Source organism: Pan troglodytes, chromosome 3 (genome assembly GCF_028858775.2).
Source record: "Pan troglodytes isolate AG18354 chromosome 3, NHGRI_mPanTro3-v2.0_pri, whole genome shotgun sequence".
Lineage (NCBI taxonomy): Eukaryota > Metazoa > Chordata > Mammalia > Primates > Hominidae > Pan > Pan troglodytes.
Window position 1 is genome coordinate 155148708 of NC_072401.2, and position 26394 is coordinate 155175101.

General features: G+C 39.0%; 1 protein-coding gene across 4 annotated transcripts in view; it reads left to right on the top strand.

Moving 5' to 3' along the window:
- The window catches only part of MND1 (meiotic nuclear divisions 1), a 70755-nt gene that overhangs the window by 23060 nt on the left and 21301 nt on the right, over positions 1-26394 (top strand). The gene's annotated exons all lie outside the window — the stretch shown is intronic.

The window sequence follows — 26394 nt, forward strand, 5'->3', positions numbered from 1 at the left end:
ATGTGAAGAACTGCCAGACTGTTTGCCAGAGCAACTGCGCCATTTTATAGTTCTGATAACAGTGTGTTAGGGCACTCATTTCTCCACATCCTCCCAAAACCTATTTGAATTTTTGATTCTAGCCATCCTTGTGGGTATGAAGTGGTATCTCATTGTGGTTTTGGCTTCCATTTCTCTGATGACTGGTGATGTTGAGCATCTTTTCATGTGCTTCTTGGCCATTTGTATATCTTCCTTGAATAAATTTTTATTATATTCTTTGCCCATATCTCTTCTCTTAAACGTGATGCTGTATTTTTCTTTCCTGCTAGGAAACAACGTGCATATTCATCACTCAGCAAATTTTTAAAATCTTAGTTATGAATTTAGAAACTTTATACAAGGTAATTTACTTATGGGCCTTACTGAACTTCCCTGTCTTCATGTTTTTTTGTTCTTGCTTTTATCCTTTTTGAGAATTCCCTTTTCTCTCCTATTTAGCCAAATTCTAAACATCTCTCCTCTCAGAAACCTCCTCAAGCTCTCATTGCTTAAAATATTCTTACCCTTCTCTAACCTCCTGTAATATTTTTTATCACAAGTAAAATATATTGCTTTGGCATGTGCTGCTGGTTGCCTAGCTAGTCAGCATTGTCCTCCTCTTCTTCACTAACAAAACACTTTGTTAAAGGATAGTGTGTCTTACTAAAAAATACTCATCTTTCCAGACTCCCTGGCAACTAATGGTGGCAATGGGAAGCAGGTCTGATAAATGAGATGTAAGTAGAAGACTAGCTTTGACTTTCCTGGGAAAGTTTTCACTTTCCTGAAAAAGGCAAAGCTTCTTTCTCCTCTTTTCTGTGATACTGCATTACTGAGATAAAAAGCATAAGGATGAAAGTTCTGTTCATTCATGTCCATATCACATTCTCAAAGAATGACAGAGCCTGGAAAAAAGATCTTGGGTCTCTGGTGGCATCATGAGATACTGTACTAGCCTTATTTAATCCAGTTTTAGTTAAATATTGTTATTTGTGGCCGAATGTGTATTCTAAATGAATACTACTATTTTGTAGCCTTTAAAAAAAAGTGTGATTTAGATTTTGTATTAGTTATCCATTGCTGTGTAACAAAAATATGTACTCCAAAACAGGGTGACTTTAAGAAATACCAAAACAGGGTGACTTTAAGAAATAGACATTACTATCTCACAGTTCTTGTGACTCGTGAATCCCAGCATGGCTTAGTTGGGTACATCTGGCTCAAGGCCTTATGTGAGGTATAGTCAAACTGTTGGCCAGGGCCATATTCTCATCTGAAGGTTCATCTGGGAGAGGATCTGCTTCCAAATCCAATCATGTGGTTATTGGATTTAGTTCCTTGCAGGGTCTTGGGCTGCAGATCTCAGTTCTATGATGGCTTTTGGCCCAAGGCCTCCCTCAGCTCCTTACCACATGGTTTTCTCCGTAGTACAGCTCACAGTATGGCAGCTGGCTTCTCTCAAAGCAAGCTCATGTGTGAGAGTCCAAGACAGAAGCAGTAGTTTTTTTGTATCTTAATCTAGGAAACAACATCCCATCACCTCAGCCACATTTTATTCCCTAGAAACAAGTCATTAAATTTAGTCTACACTCAAGAGAGGAGATTACACATGAGCATAAATACAGGCATACCTCAGATATTTCAGGTTCAGTTCCATACCACCACAATAAAGGGAATAATGCAATAAAGTGAGGACAGAAACTTTTTGGTTTCTCAGTGCACCTAAAAGTTATATTTATACTATACTGTAATCTATTAAATATGTGATAACATGTTTTTAAAAACTAATGTACATTAATTTAAAAATACTTTATTGCTAAAAAATGCTGATGAGCATCTGAGCCTTCTGTGAGTTGTAATCTTTTTGCAGGTGGAGGGTATTGCCTTGATCTTGATGGCTGCTGACTGATCAGGGTGATGGTTGCTGAAGGGTAGATGGCTATAGTCGTTTTTTAAAAATAAGACAACCGTGAAGTTTGCTCCATTGATTGATTTCACAAAAGATTTCTCTGTAGCATGTGATGCTGTTTGATAGCATTTTACCCACAACAGAACTTTGAAAATTAGAGTCAGTCCTCTCAAACCCTGCCTCTACTTTGTCAATTAAGTTTCAGGAATATTCTAAATCCTTTGTTGCCATTTCAACAGTGTTCACAGCGTCTGCATGAGGAATAGATTCCATCTCAAGAAACCACTTTCTTTGCTCATCTATAAGAAGCAATTCCTAGGACCAGGCTCGGTGGCTCAGTCCTGTAATCCCAGCACTTCAGGAGGCTGAGGCAGGCGGATCACTTGAGGACAGGAGTTCAAGACCAGCCTAGCCAACATCGTGAAACCCTGTCTCTACTTAAAATACAAAGACGTGGTGGCATACGCCTGGAATCCCAGCTACTCAGGAGGCTGAGACAGGAGAATCACTTGAACCTAGGAGGCGGAGGTTGCAGTGAGCTGAGATCACACCACTGCGCTCCAGCCTGGGTAACAGAGCCGGACTCCATCTCAAAAAAAGAAGCAATTTCTCATCCATTTAAGTATTACCATAAGATTGCAGCAATTCAGTCACATCTTTATTCTCTGCTTCTCCTTCTCATTCTTATTCTTGCCATTTCCACCACATCAGTTACTTCTTCCGCTGCAGTCTTGAACCCCTCAAAGTCATACATGGGGGCTGGAATCAACTTCTTCCAAATTATTATTAATGTTGATGTTTTGACCTCCTCCCCTTAATCACAAATGTTCTGTTTTGTTTTGTTTTTTGAGATGGAGTCTCACTCTGTCATCCAGGCTGGAGTGCAGTGGCGCGATCCTAGCTCACTGCAACCTCCGCCTCCCGGGTTCAGGTGATTCTCTGGTCTCAGCCTCCTGAGTAGCTGAGATTACGGGCATGCACCATCACGCCTGGCTAACTTTTGTATTTTTAGTAGAGACAGGGTTTCACGATGTTGGCCAGGCTGGCCTTGAACTTTTGACTTAAGTGATCTGCCCACCTCAGCCTCCCAAAGTGCTGGGATTACAGGCGGGAGCCACCATGCCTGGCCACAGATATTCTTAATGGCATCTAGAATGGTGAATCCTTCCCAGAAGGTTTTCAATTTACTTTGCTCAGATCCGTCAGAGGAGTCACTGTGGCAGTTATAGCCTTACTGAATGTTTTTCTTAAATAATAAAACTTGAAAGTTGAAATTACTCCTTGATCCACAGGCTGCAGAATGGATATTGTGTTATTAGGCATGAAAACGTTAATCTCCTTGTATATCTTCCTCAGAGTTCTTGGGTGACTAGGTACATTGTCATTGGGCAGTAATATTTTGAAAGAAATCTTTTTTCTGAGCAGCAAGTCTCAGTGGTTGGCTTGAAATACCCAGTAAACCATGCGGTAAATAGATATGCTGTCATCTGAGCTTTGTTATTCCACTTATAGGGCACAGGCAGAGTAGATTTAGAATAATTCTTAAGGGCCCTAGGGTTTTCATTGAGCATTGGCTTCAACTAAAGTCACCAGCTGCATTAGCCTCTAATAAGAGTGTCAAGTGTCACCCTGGCCTTTGAAACTTTAAAGTCAGGCATGGACTTCTCCTCTCTAGCTATGAAAGTCCTAGATGACATCTTTTTCCAACAGAAGGCTGTTTTGTCTACCCTGAAAATTTTTTGTTTAGTGTAGCTTGGCTAGGTCTTCTGGATAACTTGCTTCACTTCATAGTACTTGAAACCTCGTCTTGCACTTTTACATTATGGAGATGGCCTCTTTCCTTAAACTTTATGAGTCAACCTCTGCTAGCTTCCAACTTTTTCTGTGCAGCTTCCTCACCTCTCAGCCTACAGAGAATTGAAGAGAGTTGAGGTTTTGCTCTGGATTAGGCTTTGGCTTAAGGGAACGCTGTGGTTGGCTTGATCCTCTACCCAGACCACTAAAACTTTCTCTATCTCAGCAATACGGCTGTTTTGCTTTCTCATCATTTGCGTGTTTACTAGATTAGCACTTTTAATTTCTTTCAGGAACTTTTCCTTTGCACTCACAACTTGGCTCTTTGGCACAAGAGGCCTAGCTTTCCGCCTGTTTTGGCTTTTGACTGTATCTTCCTAACTAAGCTTAATCATTTCTGGCTTTTGATTGAAAATGAGAGATGTGTGACGTTTTTTCACTTGAATGCTTAAAGGCCACTGTAGGGTTATTAATTGGCCTAATTTCAATATTGTTTTGTCTCAAGGAATAGGGAAGGCCAAGGGAGGGTGAGAGATGGGGGAACGGTGAGTCACTGGAGCAGTCAGAATACACACAGCATATATTAAGTTCACTGTCTTATGTCGGCATGGTTTGTGACACCCCAAAACAATTACAGTAGTAACATCAAGATCACAGATCACCGTGACAGATATAATAATAATGAAAAAGTTTAAAATAATGCAAGAATTACACAGAGACAAGAAGTGAGCACATGCCATTGGAAAAATGACACCAATAGACTTGCTTGACTCAAGGTAGCCACACACTTAATTTGTAGAAAACACGCTATCTGAAGTGCAGTAAAGCAAAGCACAATAAAAACGAGGTATGCCTGTACAAAGAGGGATCGTTCAGGCCATCTTAGAGGATATCATAGGATTTTTTTAAAAAAAAACTTTTTATGTGTGTATATCTTCTTAGTTTTTTAAAAGCAGCTCTAATGAGAAATAAATGACATACAAAAACCTGCTCGTATTTAAAGTGTATTCTTTTATAACCTTTGGCATATGTATGTGTCCACGAAACTATCACCACAATCAAGGTAATTGAACATACCAATCAACCCTAAAAGTTTTTTTAATTCCCCTTTGTAAAATCATTCTCTTCCTTCCCTACACTGCTCCCCTCCTCCTATCCCCAGGAAACTTGCTTTGCTTTCTGCCACTATTCATTAGTTTGTATTTCCTAGAATTTTATATAGATGGCATCATGCCGTAGTATGTACTTTCCCCCACCCCCAGCTTCTTTTACTCAGTAAAATTATTTTAAGATTTACCCATGTTGCTTTATGTATTCATTCATTTCTGTTGCTGAGTGGAATTTCAGTGTATGAATATACAACAGTTTATTGATGAACATTTGGGTATTAAGCTCTTTTATTGAATGCATAGACATTAAGGATTATGTGCCCTTGATGTATTTATCATTATGAAATGACTTATTTATTCCAGGTAATATTCTTTGTTCTGGTGTTACATAGGAACTCTTTCTTTTGAGTAACTCTTTCTATAGGAAATCTTTTTTTTTTTTTAATAGTAGCATGGCATATCTTTTTCTGTTTACTTTTAATCTTTTTGTATTTTCATATTTAGAGTAAGCTTCTTACATATAGTTGGGACTTGCTTTTTTTGTGTAATCTGACAATTTCTGCCTTTTAATTAGGGTGTCTAGACCATTTACATTTAGTGTGATTACCTATGTAGTTATGTTAAATCTGCCATCTTATCTCAACTAGTCTCAAAGTTACTTGAGGACAAGAACTGTGTTTTATTTATTCAACAAATAATTATTGAGCCTCAAGTACTTGCCTTCTTACCAGACAATCATTTCTTCCTAAAACTAGGCATAATGGGGGCTGATTCAGCATTTCTTGGTTGACTTCAGAGAAATTCTTTGCATTTGAGGGAAAAGGTCAAATATACGGTTTTTATTTCTTTACTTCTGGATTTCACATAATTTCTACCTAGAAAGTGGGGAAGCTTGCCAAATCTTAATAGAAGTAAGCAAGGAATTCTTGTTAGTACAGTGAATCTAGCTTTTAAAAAATTGAGCTTAATGTCAGTGTTTATTAATTCTGAATGAGAGAATTGGCATCCGGTGTATTTTGTGACATGGCCCTCTTTCCCCACTCTCACGTACCGGAGATCAAAGCTTAATCTGACACACCTGCTCATAAGTTGAAGTCACATCAGAGGCTAACACATAGGTAGATCCTATACCTCCTGTTCTAAGCAGTCCAGAAATAAATGAAGAGCAAGGTTTTGATACGTCATTTGTAAAAGGTTGATAGCCCTTGGCATTTGCTATAGATAACTATTTTTTTAACTCAAATAAAATGACCCTAATGCCATTTCGCAGACCTAAACCTACTTTAATCTTTCACTGGATGTTGAGAAGTCATGAGAGTGTCACCCTGTGCCCCTCAGCCATCGTTCTGAAGATCACTTATCATTTTAGAGAAGCAATATGGCTTCATGGAAAGAGAAGTAGTTAGAAAGCAGACATGGATGGAAATCACAGCTTCACTTCTTGACCAGCTGTACAATATTAGAAAAATATCTTAAGCCTTTTAAAGCCTTGGTTTCCTAGTTTGTGAAAGAAAGCTTACACCTACTTCAAGGCAGTTGTAGTGAGGATTAAGTGGTATGTGTAAGATGCCTGGTACTTTAGGCAGTCAGTATATGGTGGCCACAGATCAGCTAAATCAGTATTGACTCAGGAATAAATACCGTAAGCTTTTTCATTTAGTTAGAACAAATATTTGAGGGTCTACTGTGTGTAAAACATTTTACCAGATACTGAAGGTAGTTCATAAAAGTAGAGGTCAGGGTCCAGACTTCATAAGAAGGAACTTGTAACCTGTGCTGAAGATGAGATATATACACTTGGAAGAGTAAAATGAGTGAAAAGTAATACATGCCAAACTGCCTAAATGAGCATTAGAGATGAAAAATACTTCAAGAGATGGTGGGATTCACATAAAGATAGAAGCCACTCAGTTCATGTTGGATTGAACTAGGTTCCAAACTTAAGGTTATAGTAAAGATCAGCTTATTCTACATATTGCCGAATTATAATGTTAACTTCCCTTGAGTTTCTTGTTAATTACTTCCAGATGGGGGTTGGGGGAGACTCTTTAATTTTTTTTTTTTTCATCACTCTTCTGCCAGTGATTCCAATTATGTGCAGGAATGTTCTTGTCCCTTGAGAACAGACATTCTTATAAGCTGAAAAATCAGGAAACATTTTTTTCTCTTGCCTTTAGGTTGTATGTGTTGATTATTATTAAATACAGTCTATAAGCCTCATGGTTATAATTAACGTTTCTCTTTAACGTCTTCTAAGATAGCAGACAAACCAGCAACTGCTCATTGGCTGTGTTAACTTTGGCGGTTATTTTCTGTGTGGCTGCTCCGTGCATGTGCTGTGCTAAGTTTTTTGGGCAATAAAAAAAAATAGAATATGGGGTTCACATCCAGAGAATTTACACTTTAATTGGAAGGCAAAATGAATTCCTGATATAGTTAATTAACTTATTGGAAAAAGTTATTTAACTGTGTAATGTTTAATGTATACTCAGTGCCAAATACTGTCTTTGCTATGGGTCCTAATTGTTATACAAGTTTAAAGGATGGCAGGATTTTTATACATTTATATAGCTATGGGAGACTTCTTAGAAATGATTATTTTGAGCTGAAAATTGGGTAGGTTTAGATGGATGGAGGAAATTCCCAAGGGAAAACAGAAGGAATATTTATTGAGCACTTAGGTACAGTTTTAAGAGCTTTTGCATGTTTTGTATCCTTTGATTCTTACACTTGCATGAAGTACGTATTGCTGCTAACTCTATTTTATGTAAGAGAAAATGGAGGCACTAAGAGATTGAATAATTTGCCCAAGGTGACAGTATTAGTAAATGATGAAGCAAGATTCAAATCCAGGCATTCTTACTCCATAATCCTTGTTTGTAACCACAGATAAACAAAGCTTTAAAGCAGATTACATTTAGTGGATAGTCGGTGACCAGCTTGGAAAAGATATGCAATTTTTTGTTATATGGTAATGGGAAAATAAGGTTGGAAATCAAATGGAGGCCATAATATGGGGTGTTTTATGTTTGGTTGAATTTTATTGTGTACATGTACACCAAGCAGAGGAAGCTGGAAGTTTTCCTGTCAGAATGTTTTTATATTCTTTTGCTTACCTAATTGCTTAAAACAATTAGATTATATGTAAGCTTAGAAAATAGCTGTTATATTCTGATATTAAGCAAAAAATTTTCCTTCTCTGTATATGTGGTTGAATTTTGCTGAAAATAATTTGAGGTGTAGTGATTTATTTCTGCAAAGCTGAAATAAATCTTTGTATTGGCTTGGAAAAATAATTGTTAAACTAACATCTCTAGCTGTGACACAGATGCATTTCTGAAGACTTTTAACATAAATTAATAATTTTAATGGGCAAGAAAAGCTTTATGTGGAAGTGATGAAAGTGGTAGTGCATGTTCTAATCTGCTAGTTCTCCTGAAATAGATGTAAATTTTTTTAGTATTTGGATGATAGTGAAGCAGCTATTTTGGCTCGACAGATAATAATTATAAAGATGAATTATGTTGTAGAAACTTCCAACTGAAATGACATTTCTCTGTATGCTGAAGAATATATAGAAATTATTAAAAGTCAAGAGATGACTTTTTCTTCTTGATAGCTATTTCTAGAATTTTAGCTGGAACTTGTTCATTTTCCCCCGTGTGGTAATGATTTAGTCACTGTGTGTGTGGATGTGTGTTTGTGGGTGTGTGCACACACACACTTGAAAGAGAGAAGGAGTGAGTGTGTTTGTGGTCTTTCTGAATATTTTTTGTAAGGAAAAGCCAGGTAAAAATGTGTAAGGATAGGTTCTTCCCATCATCTTCTGGTTCTCTTCTTTGCCCTTCCCAAATAACTTGGTCTTAAGAATGAAAGAACAATTCAACTTCAAGGGAATGACTTCCTCCATTTTACTTTGGCTTGTGTTAGTGGACATAGCATGGGGTACTGTGATGTGCACACAGCCAGGAAAGAGCAATGTTGTAACTGTTATGTCTAACCTGCTGTTCCCCTGGAGTCACCTGGCAATACAGGAAGTAACTGACCACTACTGACTTGAAATGCACATTTTTTAGTCTTTTTCCAAAAAGAATAGAATTTCCAAAATTTATTTTTGTATTTGTACCCCTGTCCGTCCCTTCCACACTTCCTGTTCTGACTTACATATTCCTTTTCTCTGGTGCTGTGGTACCCCGAGCATAACTCTAATCTGCTGGACTATGCTACAATTGTTGGCTTACTCAACCCCATGTCTTAGTCAACTTGTATCAGTACCTAGCACCGTTTTTGGCATGTGGTAGATTCAAGTATTTGACAAGTGAATGAAAATTAAAGGAAATAAAGGGTATGAAGTTATTCTTAACAAAAACCTTATACTAATTTGGAGAATTTTATTAATATGGCAGCAAGTCTATGTAGTGGTTTTTGACTGAGTTTTATTTAAAGTTAATGGGTCAGAATTATGAAAATCAGAATCTTTATTTTGTTTTCTTCCCTTGCTGACCTCTTCCTTAGTTCGTCATCCAAGTTCTGGTTTATACCCCACTTGTTGCCACTGGAAGGTAGTTTGGGGACATATTTTTTAGGGATTGGCTTATGATAAGGATTACATTTTGAAATCCATACTAAGCTGAATTTTAGATATTGTGTATTGGTTTAGGGAGGACACTAACAGATATTCTTAGGACAACTTAAGTATTTGTTTTGTTTTGTTTTGTTACCAATTTTTAGAAGTGAATATATACAGTTCTTTATAGCTAAAACTGAGTGCATCAAGAGTAGGTTCATTATTGGGCTGTGTAGATAACTTGAAATGTTTTTGAATAAAAATAGGCATCTCTACTGAAGTTTATTCAGTTCTGTAAATGTTTAGTGAATGCTTGCTATGGCAGGCATCGTGATTGACGAGAGGGACATAAGAATGAATTAGGTAGTTTCTGTTCTCTAGAACCTCTCACTGTAATGAAGAGATGGCCATGTCAACAAATCATTGCAATATGGTGTGATATATGCAATGCTGAAAAATAATGATAGTACAAAAGAGGGTGAAAGTCAGTTCTGCTTCCGAAAAGGCTTTATAGTTAAGGAGACGTGTAAGTTGGTGCTGGAAAGATCTGTGGGAGCTCATAAGGGAATTGAAGGGTGAAGGGCACTATAGCGCAGTGATTTAAGGGAGTAGACTCTAGACCTAGACTCCCTAGATTCAAATTTAACTTCCGCCATTTACATGCTGTGCCTGGCTTTTTTCTTTTTATTTATCTATAATGGACCAATTATAGTTGTATGTGCCTTGTTCTTTTTAATTGGAAGTTTTTTAATCCCTTCCTCCTCAGCAGAGTATAATACTTTTTTGTGCTGTGACTGTCTTTTATATATATCTTTTCTCAAGTGAAGTCCTTATGTGCCTTGTTTTCTATGGCAGACTTTCTTTGAAGGCAGGGTCTATATCTTAATCATTTTCTATCTCCCACATGGAATGCAGTCTCTGAGACACACTGAAACATACAGAAACATGATAAATTTTGAGTGAATGCATAAATCAATATATCACAGCCTTGTTTCTGTCCCAGCTATTGTGTACTGGGTCCAGTAGTCTTACTCCCTGGCCCATACCTTTTCTTTGACTCCCAGTCTACACATACAGCAGAAAAGGTGGTTTCCATTAAATAGTTATTTTAGTAATCTTGATTTTTTTTCTAGAACTCAGCTTCAGAAATACATATTGTATAGGAATAATTAAATGTGAATTTTTAATTTTTTTTTCTACTAGCTTACCTGAATTATATTTTGCTGGGCCTGAGCTCAGCATTACCCAAAGTAATTCTGTGGAATGGATATATGATAAGTGTTACATAAAAGGGGGTTCTATAATCAAAGGAATTTGAGCAATCCTGGGTTGACAAAGATAAACTAGTTTGACTTTTCTAAAGCTTTAATATGCCAGCATGCATTGTGAATCTCATTCAACCCATTTTTATGAGGGATTGGTGATCCATGGAATACACTTTGGAGAAATGCTGCCTAAGTTTATGGGTTCATTTTAGCAAATAAGACTATTTACTGTCCTAGACTACTTTTTCTCCCCAGAGCTGACATATATTCTATGTTGATACCTGGAATAGTCTCACCAGTTGGCAAATCATATCCCAACATGTGCAAAGTGCTGTTGATAACAACTGGTGTTTTTTGACTCCTTTGCTAATTAAATATACCTGTATGGAGTCTCTGAAAGAGCCCAATCCATATTCCTTATCCTTAACAACTCCCTTCTTATAAGGGACTTCAGTATAGTAGTCAACTTTCTTAGTGTATGTATAAGTGTCTATAGATTAAACATCTGTTCTCTCCGCTGATTTAGCATACTTTAAATTTGTATCTCTAACATGACATTAGCAAGTGAGAACTTTTGAAACCACAAAAGCGGGCTGCGCGCGGTGACTCACGTCTGTAATCCCAGCACTTTGGGAGGCCTAGGTGGGTGGATCACAAGGTCAGGAGACTGAGACCATCCTGGCTAACACGGTGAAACCCCGTCTCTACTAAAAGTACCAAAAAAATTAGCTGGGCGTGGTTGCAGGCGCCTTAGTCCTAGCTACTCGGAAGGCTGAGGTAGGAGAATGGCGTGAACCCAGGAGACGGAGCTTGCAGTGAGCCGAGATCCTGCCACTGCACTCCAGCCTGGGCGACAGAGCGAGACTCTGTCTCAAAAAAAAAATAAAGAAGAAGAAGAAAAGAAAAGAAAAAAAAACCCACAAAAGCTACATATTCTATTTTAAAATACTGATATTTCCATTTTTTAAGTAAGTCTGAACTGGACAGAGCCATTCTAAAAGGCCAGGAACAGTGGCTCAATCCTGTAATCCAGTGCTCTGGGAGGCCAAGATGAGGATGGCTTAAGTCCAGGAGTTTGAGACCAGCTTGACCGTGATAGCAAGCCTCATCTCTGCAAAATAAATAAATAAATAAATAAGAAAAATTAGCCAGGCGTGGTGGCTCACGCCTGTAATCCCGGCACTTTGGGAGGCTGAGATGGGTGGATCACGAGGTCAGGAGTTCGAAACCAGCCTGACCAGCATGGTGAAACCCCGTCTCTACTAAAAATACAAAAATTAGCTGGGCATGGTGATGTGTGCCTGTAATCCCAGCTACTCAGGAGACTGAAGCAGGAGAATCGCTTGAACCCGGGAGGCAGAGGTTGCAGTGAGCCGAGACCACACCACTGCACTTCAGCCTGTGCAACAGAGCAAGACTCCATCTCAAAAAAAAAAAAAAAAAAAACCCAAAAAAAAACAGGTGTTGTGGCGCACACCTGTAGTCCCAGCTACTCAGGAGGCTGAGGTAGGAGGATGGCTTGAGTCCAAGAGATTGAGGCTACAGTGATCTATGATTGTTCCACATATTTCAGTCTGGGCAACAAAGCACGACCCTATCCCCCCATACCAAAAAAAAGTTATTCACTGTAGATGAAAAGAATAAAGAAAATTAAATGGTCTGTTATTCTATCATTCAAAACTAATTACTGTGGACATTTTTATATAATTTTTTTTCTCTTTTATATGCATGAATCAGGATATTTTTAGCCACAAATAACAGAAAAGTAGATCAAAGTTGGCTTAAATAATAGGAGTTGATTATCTTATGTAACAAATTTGGAGGTAGCTTCTTTCAGGATTGGTTAATCCCACCACACATTGATATCAGAGGTCTGGACTAGATTTCTTTTTTTTTGGCATTTTTTGGATTTTCCTTTTTACATGCAAGTAGTTACTGCAGCTACTGTGTCCTACCATGACAACACCAAAGCAGAAAGAAAGATGAACTGTCTTCTTGGACATCTCTCTTTATCCAGGAGACGTATCCCAGAATGTCTCCTGTCCCAAGTAGGCTTTCTTTTATGTCTTATTGGCCAGATCTGAATTCCTTGCTCACACTGAAAGGATCTGAGTGAAAAAAATTCATGCTCTGGGAAGGGACCATCCTCTGAGCACATTACCACCTCAGTCTGAACAGAAATTGTAGTTCTCTTAAGGAAGAAGGGCTGGCTTTGGAGAGGCAACTAACAGGATCTGCCAAATTATATCTCTGTGCACTTAAAAGCCACTTTTTCTAAACTGAATTGTCTTATTACTTCTCTGTTGACCTGGATAATCCAGAATTAGATATATAATTGTTGAAATTAAATGACTCAAAGATTGTGGGGGTAATAAGGTAAATAAACTAAGATTTTTTTATTGGTAAGTTATTTTAAATAATGCTGAGAAGTATAATATTACAACTCTGAAGCTTATATGAATTTGTGTGGTATAACTTAAGACATCAGAGTTTTTTTTTTTTTTTTAAGGCAGGCTGTCGCTCTCTTGCCCAGGCTGGAGTACAGTGGTGCGATCTCGGCTCACTGCAAGCTCCGCCTCCTGGGTTCACGCCATTCTCCTGCCTCAGCCTCCCAAGTAGCTGGGACTATAGGCGCCTGCCACCACACCCGGCTAATTTTTTGTATTTTTAGTAGAGACAGGGTTTCAACGTGTTAGCCAGGATGGTTTCGATCTCCTGACCTTGTGATCCACCTGCCTCGGCCTCCCAAAGTGCTGGGATTACAGGTGTGAGCCACTGCGCCCGGCCAGAGATTTATTTTTATATTTATTGTCTGTTTTGCTTTTGTGGTAGGTAGCTTTGGGCTGGGCTTCCAAACCTTCCTCCAGCAATGATTCTCCTTTGCTGTTGAAGCTATTTGGTAGATGAACCTGAGAAGGCTGACCCTACAGCTATAGAATTCCCATTCCCAAACACCCCTCAGTGTTTCATATGAGATACAGGTTTGTGGCAGCCATTCTTCAAAAATATACTCCCCTCAAATCAGACAACCTTGAAAAGATTTATTCTACAAAAAACTGGGCCTACAATTTTGATGCTGCTACCAGGTAGTGGCAGAGTGTCAAAGTTATATATATTCTTACTTTCCTGGAATAGCCTTAATTTCAATTTGTTTGGGCTGTTTTGCTGCCCCCAAAGCATATCGATATTTCATAAATTTTAAAATTTCAGTATTCATAACATCTCTGGCTGCTATATATATAATATATATTATAAATATATTATATTATATATATATTTATATATTATATATAATTATATATATATTATATATTATATATAATTATATATATATATTATATATATAAATATATTATATTATATATATATAATATATATAATATATAATATATAATATATAATATAATATATTTATATTTATATATATATATATTTTTTTTAAGAGATAGAGTCTTGCTGTGTTTCCCAGGCTGGAATGCAGTAGCTATTCATGGCCATGATCCCACTACTGATCAGCATGGGAGTTTTTACCTGTTCCGTTTCCTACCAGGGCTGGTTCACCCCTGCTTAGGCAATCCAGTGGTCCCCACTCCCAGGAGGTCACCATATTGGTGCCAAACTTAAGTGTAGACACCTGATCAGCATAGCACACAACAGCCTAGAACTCCTGGCCTTAAGCGCTCCTTAGCCTCCTAAGTGGCTGGGACTACAGGTGCACACCACCACACCAGGCTATATACTTAGAAGTTTCATAAAAATAACCTTGTTAGGAGGGTGCTTTTTTTCATTTAAAGTCTAGCTCTTACTTGACTCAAGGGCATGGTTTAAACATCCAGGCCTGTATTTCATCACATTCAGATACAGGGCCTTGTTCAGGTTCCTCAGTATTTATATTTACTTAACCATAACTTTTGTATACGATAACTTATTTTGAAAAAAAAAATAGCTTAACTTTAGATCCTAAAGAAAGCAATCTCAGTTTTAAATTATATTAATTGTTATTTTTTAAAGTTATATGCATTCACCTTTCAGATAACCTCTAACACTTTGGTTTACCATCAATCTTTGTTTGGTGGGTTGCTCACAACTCTTGAGCTAGTTTGCCATTAGAATGTGTTCGCTTGCTTTCTTCGCTCTTCTTTAGCTATATAGCCCATGGAAGGGAAGGCATTAGTTTGCCCTTTTAATTTTTTGAAATCCAAGTCCTCTTGAACCATTCTACTGTAAGAGGCAGAAGTAGAAAAGTAAGAGTATTAGTCTCTTAAAAAGATAAAAGCCTTTATGGCCAGGTACTCTAATCACTGAATATTTCTCAGACTTTATAAATTTAATGGGAAGTTTATTTTAACCTGATCTAAATAGAAATTTAAATCTTTAAGTTAATTCTATTTAAGTAGAAATTGTAGTTTAAACTCTTAACTGGTGTTTCTTAGCAAATAATTTGTTTTATTTTAGATCGATGCCGTCTAATAAAATTAAAGGAACTGAATAACATTACATTAAAACATTTAAAATAGTAATTAAACAATATTTTCATTAGAAATTTCAATGGTGGACAATCTTAATTCTCATAAGTATTCAGAAATGCCAGAAGTAAAACTGAATCAAGTATGAGAAACTTTCAGCCTAGACAACTTGAGTGACATGATGGAGACTACTGAATAGGCTAACTTTCTTTCTTTCTTTTCTTTTCTTTTCTTTTTTTTTTTTTTTTTTTTTTGAGACGGAGTCTCGCTCTGTCGCCCAGGCTGGAGTGCAGTGGCGCGATCTCGGCTCACTGCAAGCTCCGCCTCCCGGGTTCACGCCATTCTCCTGCCTCAGCCTCCCGAGTAGCTGGGACTACAGGCGCCCGCTACCACGCCCGGCTAATTTTTTGTATTTTTAGTAGAGACGGGGTTTCACCGTGTTAGCCAGGATGGTCTCGATCTCCTGACCTCGTGATCCGCCCGCCTCGGCCTCCCAAAGTGCTGGGATTACAGGCGTGAGCCACCGCGCCCGGCTGAATAGGCTAACTTTTAGGCCCATTCTTTCCCAACGCTCTTGGAAAAAAATAGGAAAAAAGCAATTCCATATGTGAAAATAATTTTGCTGATCTTTAGCATCTATGTAGATCTGTTGGGAGGTTCTTTCAGTTTTTATAATACATAAAATTAGGACCTTGGCCAGCAAGCCTGAAATTTGTTGAGTATATGAGTATTTCCATGGACTGCATGTGACCCACACACAAAAGTGAGAGAACAAGAGCTCACCTCGAGCTGTGTTAAATTCTGTCCCAGAGAAGGGCATTGAAACCTAACGGAGAGTCTGTGTACTATGAATCTCTGAAAACCCAGGCTGGGAGGAAATTGGGGGCAAACAGAGAAACCGGATGGTGAGAGGTGGAATGTTGGGTAGCAGCCAGAAAAATAGAATGTGTTTTCTACATCATGTGGATTGCAGCTGGGGAGTGTCCAACAGGGACACCCACAGAGAACCCAGAAGTGTGGCCTAAAAGGATTTAGCTTAAATATATCCTAGGCCCAGAGAACACTGAGGCATTTTAACAACAATACTTGTTAAGTGTATTTCCTGTCTCGTTTACCTCCTCTCTCTTTCTCTCCTTTTCTCCAGGCCTTGGTTGGGATAAGGGACAGGAAGCTGAAATTGCAGTCAGTGGACTGGAAGAACTCTAGACTAAAAAAGAGACAAAGATTACGTGCCCTCCTTAGCAGACTTCTGTTGTGACTCCTGAAGCACTCTCCATCATGTCCTTATTACAGAGGTAGCATGAAGGAGAGAGGGAAGGGTAAAGGGCACATCCGCTTCCAACATCTGATCCCATTTCATTGGACAAAACTTAGTCATATAGCTACACCTGATTTGAAGTAGGCAGGGAAATACAGTTTCTTGTTTTTTATTTTTAGCTAGACCTATTGTCTGAGGTCCTGTTACTAAGAAAGAATGGATATTGGTAGACAATTAGTGGCCTCTGCAACTTAGCCCTCATCTCTGGATTTGTTATAGGAGAATCCATTTCTCAGGTCTAAACAGCCTGTAAACATTCATAAGTTTATATGTAACTTCCTTCATGGCATCAGTTGGATTTTGCATGTCTTTGACTCTCAAAATATCTGAATGGTTTCTAACTGGATTCTGCGTAAGCCTTTGACTGTAGCCACGACTAAGTTCATTGTCCTGACACTGTTAGGCTTCTGTTGGATCTTTCATATCTCTTAACTATTTTTAATCCTTCCTAGAAGTTAAAAATGGTTCCTTTTAAAATCTGCCTGCTTTTTTTCATCCATATTTCCATTTCTACTTTCTGCTTTTTTTTTTTTTAAGAGCCAGGGCCTCACTCTGTTGCACAGGCTGGAGTGTAGTGGTGCAATCATGGCTCACTGTAGCCTTGACTTTTGTGGCTCAAGTGATCCTCATTCCTCACCCTCTTGAGTAGCTAGGACTACAGGTGCATGCCACCATGCCCAGCTAATGTTTAATTTTTTTTTTTTTTGTCAGAGATAGGGTCTTGCTGTCCTGGCCAGGCTGGTCTCAAACTCCTGGCCTCAACCGATCTTCCCACCTTGGCCTCCCAAAGTGTTGGGATTACAGGCGTGAGCCACTATGCACGGCCTATTTCTACTTTTATTACTTTAGTCTTATTAAATCTAGTTGAGGTACTAGTCACTTGTTAGTCTCTGACTCTGCCTGACAGTTCGTTTTTTCACATTGTAATTGATTGTGGTCCTATCTTTAGCAGGCATTATTTTATGTGTGTCTCAGCATGTACTTATTAAGTGGCTTCACTTGTCCTTTATGTTTCTTACTTGATGGGATTTTCATACTCTTTATGTCCATTATTTAGGATTTCTGGACTACATTTCTTATTTCCAGGTTCTTAATGTGTTCCTCAGGATTGGATTGCTGGAAATTTAACCCTCTGGTTAAGTGGAACATGAATATGCTGTATTCTTGCTAGCTTCACAGAGTGTTTTCTTTTAATGACTACTGTCTTACAGCATATAATGAAAAATAAGTTAATCCAAAAATATTCAACAAACATCCAGTACTCACTACATGCAAAGCAATACCTTAAGTTGTTCATTACCCAGCTATATTTTGTGAAAAGATCTGAGCCAATAATACTGTAACTGTATATGTAGTAGGTACTTTATAAATGCTTATTGAATGAAGAGCTTTCCTGGCATGCATTACTTCATTCCAGCCACTCTTATTCTTGGACACTTTGTTGTATGTCCCAAAATAGAGGAATAGGATGTTTTAAATTTGATATCTCCCGAAATTTTTCACAACCTTCATAGTTGGCCAGCACTATATGAAAGAGATTATTATTAAAGCTTTATGCATTGTAACAGTTAAAATATTTACTGTGTTAAAGGCAGAAAATCCAGGTTTACTTTGCTTAAAAGATAGAGGGGAGATTGATTTAATGACTCGTTTAAGTTCAAATTTTTCAAAAGTAGAGTATGGTCCAGGCACAGTGGCTCATGCCTATAATACCAACACTTTGGGAGGCCAATGCAAGAAGACTGCTTGACTCCAGGGGTTCAGGACCAGCCTGGGCAACATGGTAAAACACTGCCTCTATGAAAAATACAAAAATTAGCCCAGTGTGGTGGTGCACACTTGTTTTCCCAGCTGCTCAGGAGGCTGAGGTGGAAGGATTGCTTGAGCTTAGGAGGTCGGGGTTGCAGTGAGCCACAATCATGCCACCGCACTCTAGCCTGGGTGACAGAGTGAGACCCTGTCTCAAAAAAAGAAAAGAAAAGAAAAGAAAAGAAAATGGTAGAGCATGCTTCAGACATCATTTAAGACTCTGACTCCATTTCTCTGCATTTATCTTGGCTTTGCCTTTTGTGTGATGCTCATGTCCTCAGGTTGGCTTTCTTCATGATGACAAGGTGGATGTCAGCAGTAATTTGGGCTGTTTGCCTCATTGTAGCTATGTAGTTTAGAATCCAGAGGGCAGGGAGAGTTGTTTCTCACAACCACTGAACAAAAGACTTTGAACTCATGTAGACAGTGGACTTTGGATGATAATGATGTCAATGTAGGTTCACCGATTGTAGCAAATGTACCATCTTGCGTGGGATTTTGATAGCAGAGGAGGCTGTACATATGTGGAATTAGGTCACCTATGGGAAATCTCTATACCTTTCATTCAGTTGTACTTTGAACCTAAAACTGCTCTAAAACATTGAAGTGTTTTGTTTTTTGTTTTTGTTTTTTTTTAATGAATGAGTCCAGGCTTGGTGGTTCACACCTGTTATCCCAGGACTTTGGGAGACTGTGGCAGGAGGATCGCATGAGACCAGGAGTCTGAGACCAGCCTGGGCAACATAGTGAGACCTCGTCTCTACAAAAAAAAAAAAAAATTTAATTAGCCGGGTATGATGGTGCATACCTGTAGTCCTAGCTACTCGGGAGGCTGGAGCAGGAGGATCACTTGAGCCCAGGAGTTTTGAGGCTACAATGAGCTATGATTGCACTAGTGCATTCCAGCCTGAGCAACAGTGGGAGACTGTGGATCATGAGGTCAGGATTTTGAGACCAACCTGACCAACATCGTGAAACCCTATCTCTACTAAAAATACAAAAATTAGCCAGGCGTGGTGGCATACCCCTGTAATCCCAGCTACTCAGGAGGCTGAGGCAGGAGAACCACTTGAACCCTGGAGGTGGAGGTTGCAGTGAGCTGAGATCACACCACTGCACTCCAGCTTGGGCGACAGAGCAAGACTCCATCTCAACAACAACAACAACAAAAAAGAAATCAAAGTAGACCTAACTATATATGCAGATGTGGAAATTTCTCTGAAAATAGCAAGGCATAAGACACTACGTAAAGGATAATCCCCTATATGTTTTTAATGTTATCCATATTGATCTATATCTAGATGTAAAGCAAAGAAATAAGACAAGAAGGATGCACACTGGGCTTTACAGGGGTCACTCTGGGGAGGGTGTTGTAGGGATGGTGCAGAGGAGGTGGAAAGGCAAATGAGGATTTTGCTTTGAGTCTTTTAAAACGAGAATGCTCACATTTTAATCTTTTGAGAATATATTCATATAACAGGAAAATAATTTTTAAAATACTAGTTATATATGCTCATTATATAGAAAACTTAAAAGTATGTTTCACAACACAGAGATAACCATTGCTTAGATTTAGTGCATTTTCTTGCAGTGGTTTTTGTTTGTTTGTTGTTTTTTTGGTCATAGATAGGCTGTCATTGTATTATAGTTTTCCTTCTAGCTTTTAAAAAACTCAGTTGTATCCCACGGGAATTTTTCATTAAAAATACTTTGAAAACACTTCCATTGGTTATGTAATTATGACATATTTATACCATGAAATATGAACATTTCTCTATTGTTGAGACAGGTATATTGCTCCCATCTTTATATATAAATATATCTTTACAGTGTTTATTGTTTCCTTATGATTAATTTTTAAATGGAATATTACCTTTATTAGAAGATACAAATTTTAAATTTTAACGTAAACAAGGCCAGGCTCAGTCACTCATACCTGTAATCCCAACACTTGGAAAGCCAAGGCAGGAAGATTGCTTGAGTTCAGGAATTGGAGACCAGCCTGGACAACATAGTGAGACCCCATCTCTGCAAAAAAATGAAAAATAAAAAAATTAGCTGGCATGGTGGTGCCTACCTGTAGTCGTAGCTACTCAGGAGGCTGAGGCGGGAAGATTGCTTGAGCCTGGGAGATCATGATCACACCACTGCACTCCAGCCTGGGTGACAGAACGAGACCCTGTCACAAAGCAAAACAAGAAAACAAAAAACCCAAATAAATAAATAAATTGTATGGCTTTTTTTTTCTTTTTAAAGCAGAATGGAAATATAACCTTTTTTTTTTCCACAACATACTGCACGAATTTTGATAAAGCAGTAGGCTGATCTAGTTGCTTTTGCTATTATCTCTTTCTCATTCTCTGTTCCTTGGCATTCTTTCCCATCTGTGACCGTCTCTATATTCCTCCCTTAATGCTTCGACATTTTTTTAATTTCTAAAAAAGAATAAATCAGAATTCCAATGCAGCCAGCTTGAATCAATTATTCTGTGTCTTATGAATAGTCAGTTCCTCCAGGCAATGAATTAGCCCTTTAGAACACATTGGCATTATGTTTCTCAATCCTGATTATCTGTATAGGTGACCTGGAATGCATTTAAAGAGAAGTACTGTGTCAGTTCCTCAGATCTAAAGATGAAATCCTAGGCTGGGCGTGGTGGCTCATGCCTGTAATTCCAGCACTTTGGGAAGACAAGGCGGGAGGATCACCTGAGCCCGGGAGTTTGAGACTAGCCTGGGCAACATAGTGAGACCTTGTCTCTACAATAAAAATTAAAAATTAGGCATAGTGGTACATGCCTGTAGTCCCAGCTACTCAGGAGGCTCAGGTAGGAGGATTGCCTGAACCCTGCATTTCAAGGCTATAGTGAGCCATGATCATGCCACTGCATTCCAGCCTGAACAACAGAGTAAGACCCTGTCTCAAAAAAATAAATAAAGATGAAATCCTGTTTTTACTAATTATAAGTAGTTTTTATTGTTGCAGCTGCAGTTTTGTTCTGGGTTACTGAGTTTTTAAAAATTATTATTTGCTTTAGTGAAATTTGGAAGTGGATTTGTTACAGTATATAATTGACACAAGATTTTTCTCAGCCACTTTGCCAACTGGAGACCTCCACAGCCAGCAGCACCCCACTAGCCCCAACCCGGGCCTTGCTCAGCCCCAGGCCTGCTGCTGGAGGTACCCTGCCCACTCAGCCCACCTGTGTTACAGCTTGTACTGCCATTGGCGGTTCCCGAGCTCTTATTCTGCTTCCAAGAAGAACAAGAATATACTGACAGTTGAAGGGTAAGGATGGACAGAGAAGAATTTCATTGAGCGACAGAACAGGTCTCAGTGGAGAGGGGACTCAGGGGATGGTCCCCTACCCCATAGTCCGATGGTTTCTCTCTCAGTGTGGCTGAATCTGGGGCTTTTATGGGCACAGAATAGGGGAGTACATACTGATTGGTTTGTGAGTATGCAAAGAAAGACTAAAGGCACCACTCAGAGGTGAGCACAGCAATATAGAAAACCAATTAGGAAAGGGTAGGTATATGTAAAATAGGTGAAGCGTGCGGATCAGAGGAAAGCCACCAAATGGGAAGACGGGTTCTCAATCTAGTCCTTGGATTTAATTTGTAGCTTGGCTTTCAGGCTTTAAACTGTCTTCAGCTTGGAGGCGGGGTTTCACCGGGGACCCGCCTCTATCTGCTAGGCATTTTTCTGCCTCCTGCCATTATCAACTGCATTATAGAATGTTGAAGACTTTGCTCTTTAAGGGAATATTATGGTAAATACCTTTTTATTTATTTATTTATTTATATTTTAGATGAAGTCTTGCTTTTTCACCCAGGCTGGAGTGCAGTAGTGCAATCTTGGCTCACTGCAACCTCTGCCTCCTGGGTTCAAGCGATTCTCCTGCCTCAGTCTCCTGAGTAGCTGGGATTACAGGCGTATGCCACCACACCCAGCTAATTTTTGTATTTTTAGTAGTGACGGGGTTTCACCATGTTGGTCAGGCTGGTCTCGAACACCTGACCTCAAGTGATCCACCTGCCTTGGCCTCTCAAAGTGCTGGGATTACTGGTGTAAGCCACTGCGCCCAGCCCATGCCTTTTTAAAAGTATAGGCTATCACCTCTCTATTTTTGTAAATGTGGACTTTTGTATTTCTTTTAAAGACAAACATTAAGATGTTTTCTACTTCGGGCTACAGTATTTAGCAATAATTCATCTTTGCTTGTGAGCTAGATAATATTTTTCTGTATATAAATATCCTGTGTGTTTTAGTTGGGTTTGTTACTGTAAGAAAATAGATTCTTGTTTAGTTCACTAATTCTCAGAAATGTGGTGTCCCCAACTAGCAGCATCACCTGGGAACATACTAGAAATGCACATTATTGGGCCCCACCCCAGATGTGCTATTCGGAAACTCAGGAGGTAGAGCCCAGCAACCTGTGCCTTAAAAAGCCCTTTGGCTTTTTTTTTTTATATGCTAAAGTTTGATAACTGCTGGTTCAGATAGTTTATATACGGTGACTAGAAATCTCAGCTTTTATCACATGAGGACTACATTTGGTTTATTTCCAAGGTGTAGGTTAGGAACTATGGCAGTAGTGCAGTTGTATAGATGAAAAGCTGATAGCATGGGCAGCCCCCCAAGAGTTGCTTTCATTGTTTGTTTCCAGTGGTTGGGATTTTAAGAACTACGCAGTGAGCCAAGAATCCTTCACTATTGAGTTGAACCAAATTATTTCAGTACTTAGGATAATTAGCAGAAGCTTTTCCTTTAATAACATCATTTGGATTGTGCCTCCCTGTATTACCAAGATACTTAAAATGACAAATCATGAATTCCATGCTTCACATTTGAAATATGTAAGATTATTTTCATAATTAAGGAATTTCTGAATGAGCTCTCTTTCAAATGCTTTTAAGTTGTAAATAATTCCAAACAGATGTGTAGTACCTGAAAGACTCTTAATTAATATAGTTAAGGTATATATCCTGGCTGGGTGTGGTGACTCATGCCTGCAATCCCAGTGCTCTAGGAAGCCCAGGTGCACGAATTGCTCGAGCCCAGGAGTTCAAGACCAGCCTGGGCAACATGACAAAGTTCATCTCTACAAAAAAAATACAAAAATTAGCCGGGCGTGGTAGCATGTGTCTGTGGTTCCAGCTACTTGAGAGGCTGAGGTGGGAGGATTGCTTGAGCCTGGAAGGCAAAGGTTGCAGTGAGCCAAGTTCGGGCCACTGCATTCCAGCCCCTGTCTCAAAAAACAAAACAAAAAAACAGAACCAGCCCGTCTCAAAAAAAAGTATATATATATGTGTGTGTGTGTGTGTGTGTGTGTGTATATATATGTGTGTGTGTGTGTGTGTGTGTATATATATATATATATAAAATGTTCTTTAATTATTGGCTTTTATATAATTAGTAACTTTTTGGATAATGTCTACCTGTCTGGTTATTTTAAAAACACTTTTAATGGAAAAATGTTATGCTAAAATATGTATTTTTTTAATTGGATAAAATTATTTACTCCTAAATTTAAATGTTATGTATATATTTTAATTAGTCCAGGTAGGTCCTTCAGGGTGGAATATTAACTTCTTTTTTTAAATTTTTTTTATTTTGAGATAGAGTATCACCCTGTTGCCCAGGCTGGAGCGCAGTGGTGCGATCTCAACTCATTGCAACCTCCGCCTCCCAGGTTCAAGCGATTCTCGTGCCTCAGCCTCTCGAGTAGCTGGGAGTATAGGTGTGCGCCACCACGGGTGGCTAATTTTGTATTTTTAGTAGAGACAGAGTTTCCCCATGTTGGTCAGGCTAATATTAACTTTTAAATTATGACTTTATTTTATAAATGGGAACTCTTTTTTAAAAGAACTAGACTCCGGCCGGGTGTGGTGGCTTACGCCTGTGATCCCAGCACTTTGGGAGGCTGAGGTAGGTGGATTGCTTGAGGTCAGGAGTTCGAGACCAGCCTGACCAACATGGCGAAACCCCATCTTTACTAAAAATACAAAAAATTCGTCAGATGTGGTGGTGGGTGCCTGTAATCCCAGCTACTCCAGAGGCTGAGGCAGCAGAATCGCTCGAACCTGGGAGGCGGAGGTTACAGTGAGCCAAGATTGCGCCATTGCACTCCAGCCTGGGCAAGAAGAGTGAAACTCCATCATATACACACACACACACACACACATACATACATATATATATCACACAGCAGATTTTTTTTTTAACTTAGGAAGATAATTACTCGCAAGGAGAGGTATAACTGGTTTGTGGTGGTGTCTGCCTGGCATTATCTATAGATCTTGTTCATGCTATGGATTAGAATCAGTGACTAGAAAACTGTTAAAGGAAAGCTTGCAACAGTCCCTTTATGCGTACTGAGAAGTGAAAGATTTCCCAAAGCAAGGGTAAACCTACCAACTTTTTGAAGATAGTATTTCTGAATTTTAAGCAAAAAAAGGGTATCTATTATCTACTCTTTACATATAACTAGATCATATTGTGAACAGTTAGTTTTTTGTTGTTTTTTTGGGGGGGGGGCAGTTTAGTTTTTTTTTTTGAGATGGAGTCTTGCTCTGTCACCCGGGCTGGAGTGCAGTGGCGCGATCTCAGCTCACTGCAAGCTCCACCTCCCGAGTTCATGCCATTCTCCCACCTCAGCCTCCCAAGTAGCTGGGACTACAAGTGCCCGCCACCACACCTAGCTAATTTTGTTTTTATATTTTCAGTAGAGACGGGGTTTCACCATGTTAGCCAGGATGGTCTCGATCTCCTGACCTCGTGATCGGCCCGCCTCAGCCTCCCAAAGTGCTGGGATTACAGGTGTGAGCCACCACGCCCGGCCATAAACAGTTAGTTTTTTATAATCAGCCAACAGAAATTAAATCTATCCAATTATTAATTATTTTCTAAGTGTTTATAATTCAAGAGTGAGGGAGGAGTGGAATATTTTTTAAGAAGGCCCTTACCTAATCACATGAATCTGTAATTTCTAACTAGTTTATAGCAAAAGATGTGGAGAATTTGGTATTTGGAATTCCCTGTGATTATTTGTTACCTTGTAGACCCAGGTGAGATTAATAAAATTGAGAAAAGAAGCCAACACTCTGAAATTAACCAGTCCTTTTTGATGTGTAGGCCTACCCACATGCCAATCAACATTCAATATCTATAGTCTCCTTATGCTAGTATTATTTAATCCATTTCCACATATAACTTACCTACTTTCTAAGCTGAGTAAAAAGTTTAAACTGATGACTTTTAAGATATATAAAACAGGCTGAGTACCAGGGTGCACACCTGTGATCCCAGCATGTTGGGAGGCTGAGGTCGGAAGATTGCTTGAGCCTAGGGATTCAAGACCAGCCTGGGCAACATGGCGAAACTCCAGCTCTAGAAAAAGTTATTAAAATAGCTGATTGTGGGGGTGCACACCTGCAGTCCCAGCTACTGGGAGGTGGAGGTTGGAAGATGGCTTGAGCCTGGGAGGCAAAAGTTGCAGGGAGTCATGATAGTGACACTGCACTCCAGCCTGGGTGCCAGAGTGAGACACTGTCTCAAGAAAAAAAGAAAAAGATATAAAACATAGCTAAAATTGGCAACAGGCTAACTTTTTTTCTTCTTTGAGAACATAATATGTAACTATGCAATTCTTTGTAAAGTACTTTATTTAATAAGTGACAAATTTATTATTGACTTAGTGAAATAAGTCAGGTATTTTCAAAAGACTTTAGTCAGAAGTGAAATAAAATTTGCAGAGAGAATTTATATAAAAGATTTTTTTGGATTTTCAAATTCGATTTCTTTCTTTCTTTCTTTTTTTTTTTTTTTTGAAACAGGGTCTCACTCTGTCACCCAGGCTGGAGTGCAATGGGGTTATCACAGTTCACTGCAGCCTGAAGCTCCCAGGCTCAAGCAGTCCTCACACCCTCACACCTCAGCTTCCCGAGTAGCTGGGACTACAGGCTCATGCCATCACGCTTGGCTAAATTTTTTTGTATTTGTTGAGATGGGGTTTTGCCGTGTTGCCCAGGCTGGTCTCCAGCTCCTGGGATCATGCGATCTGCCTGCCTTGGCCTCTCAAAGTGCTGGGATTACAGGCATGAGTCACTGTGCTTGGCCTTCAAGTTCAATTTC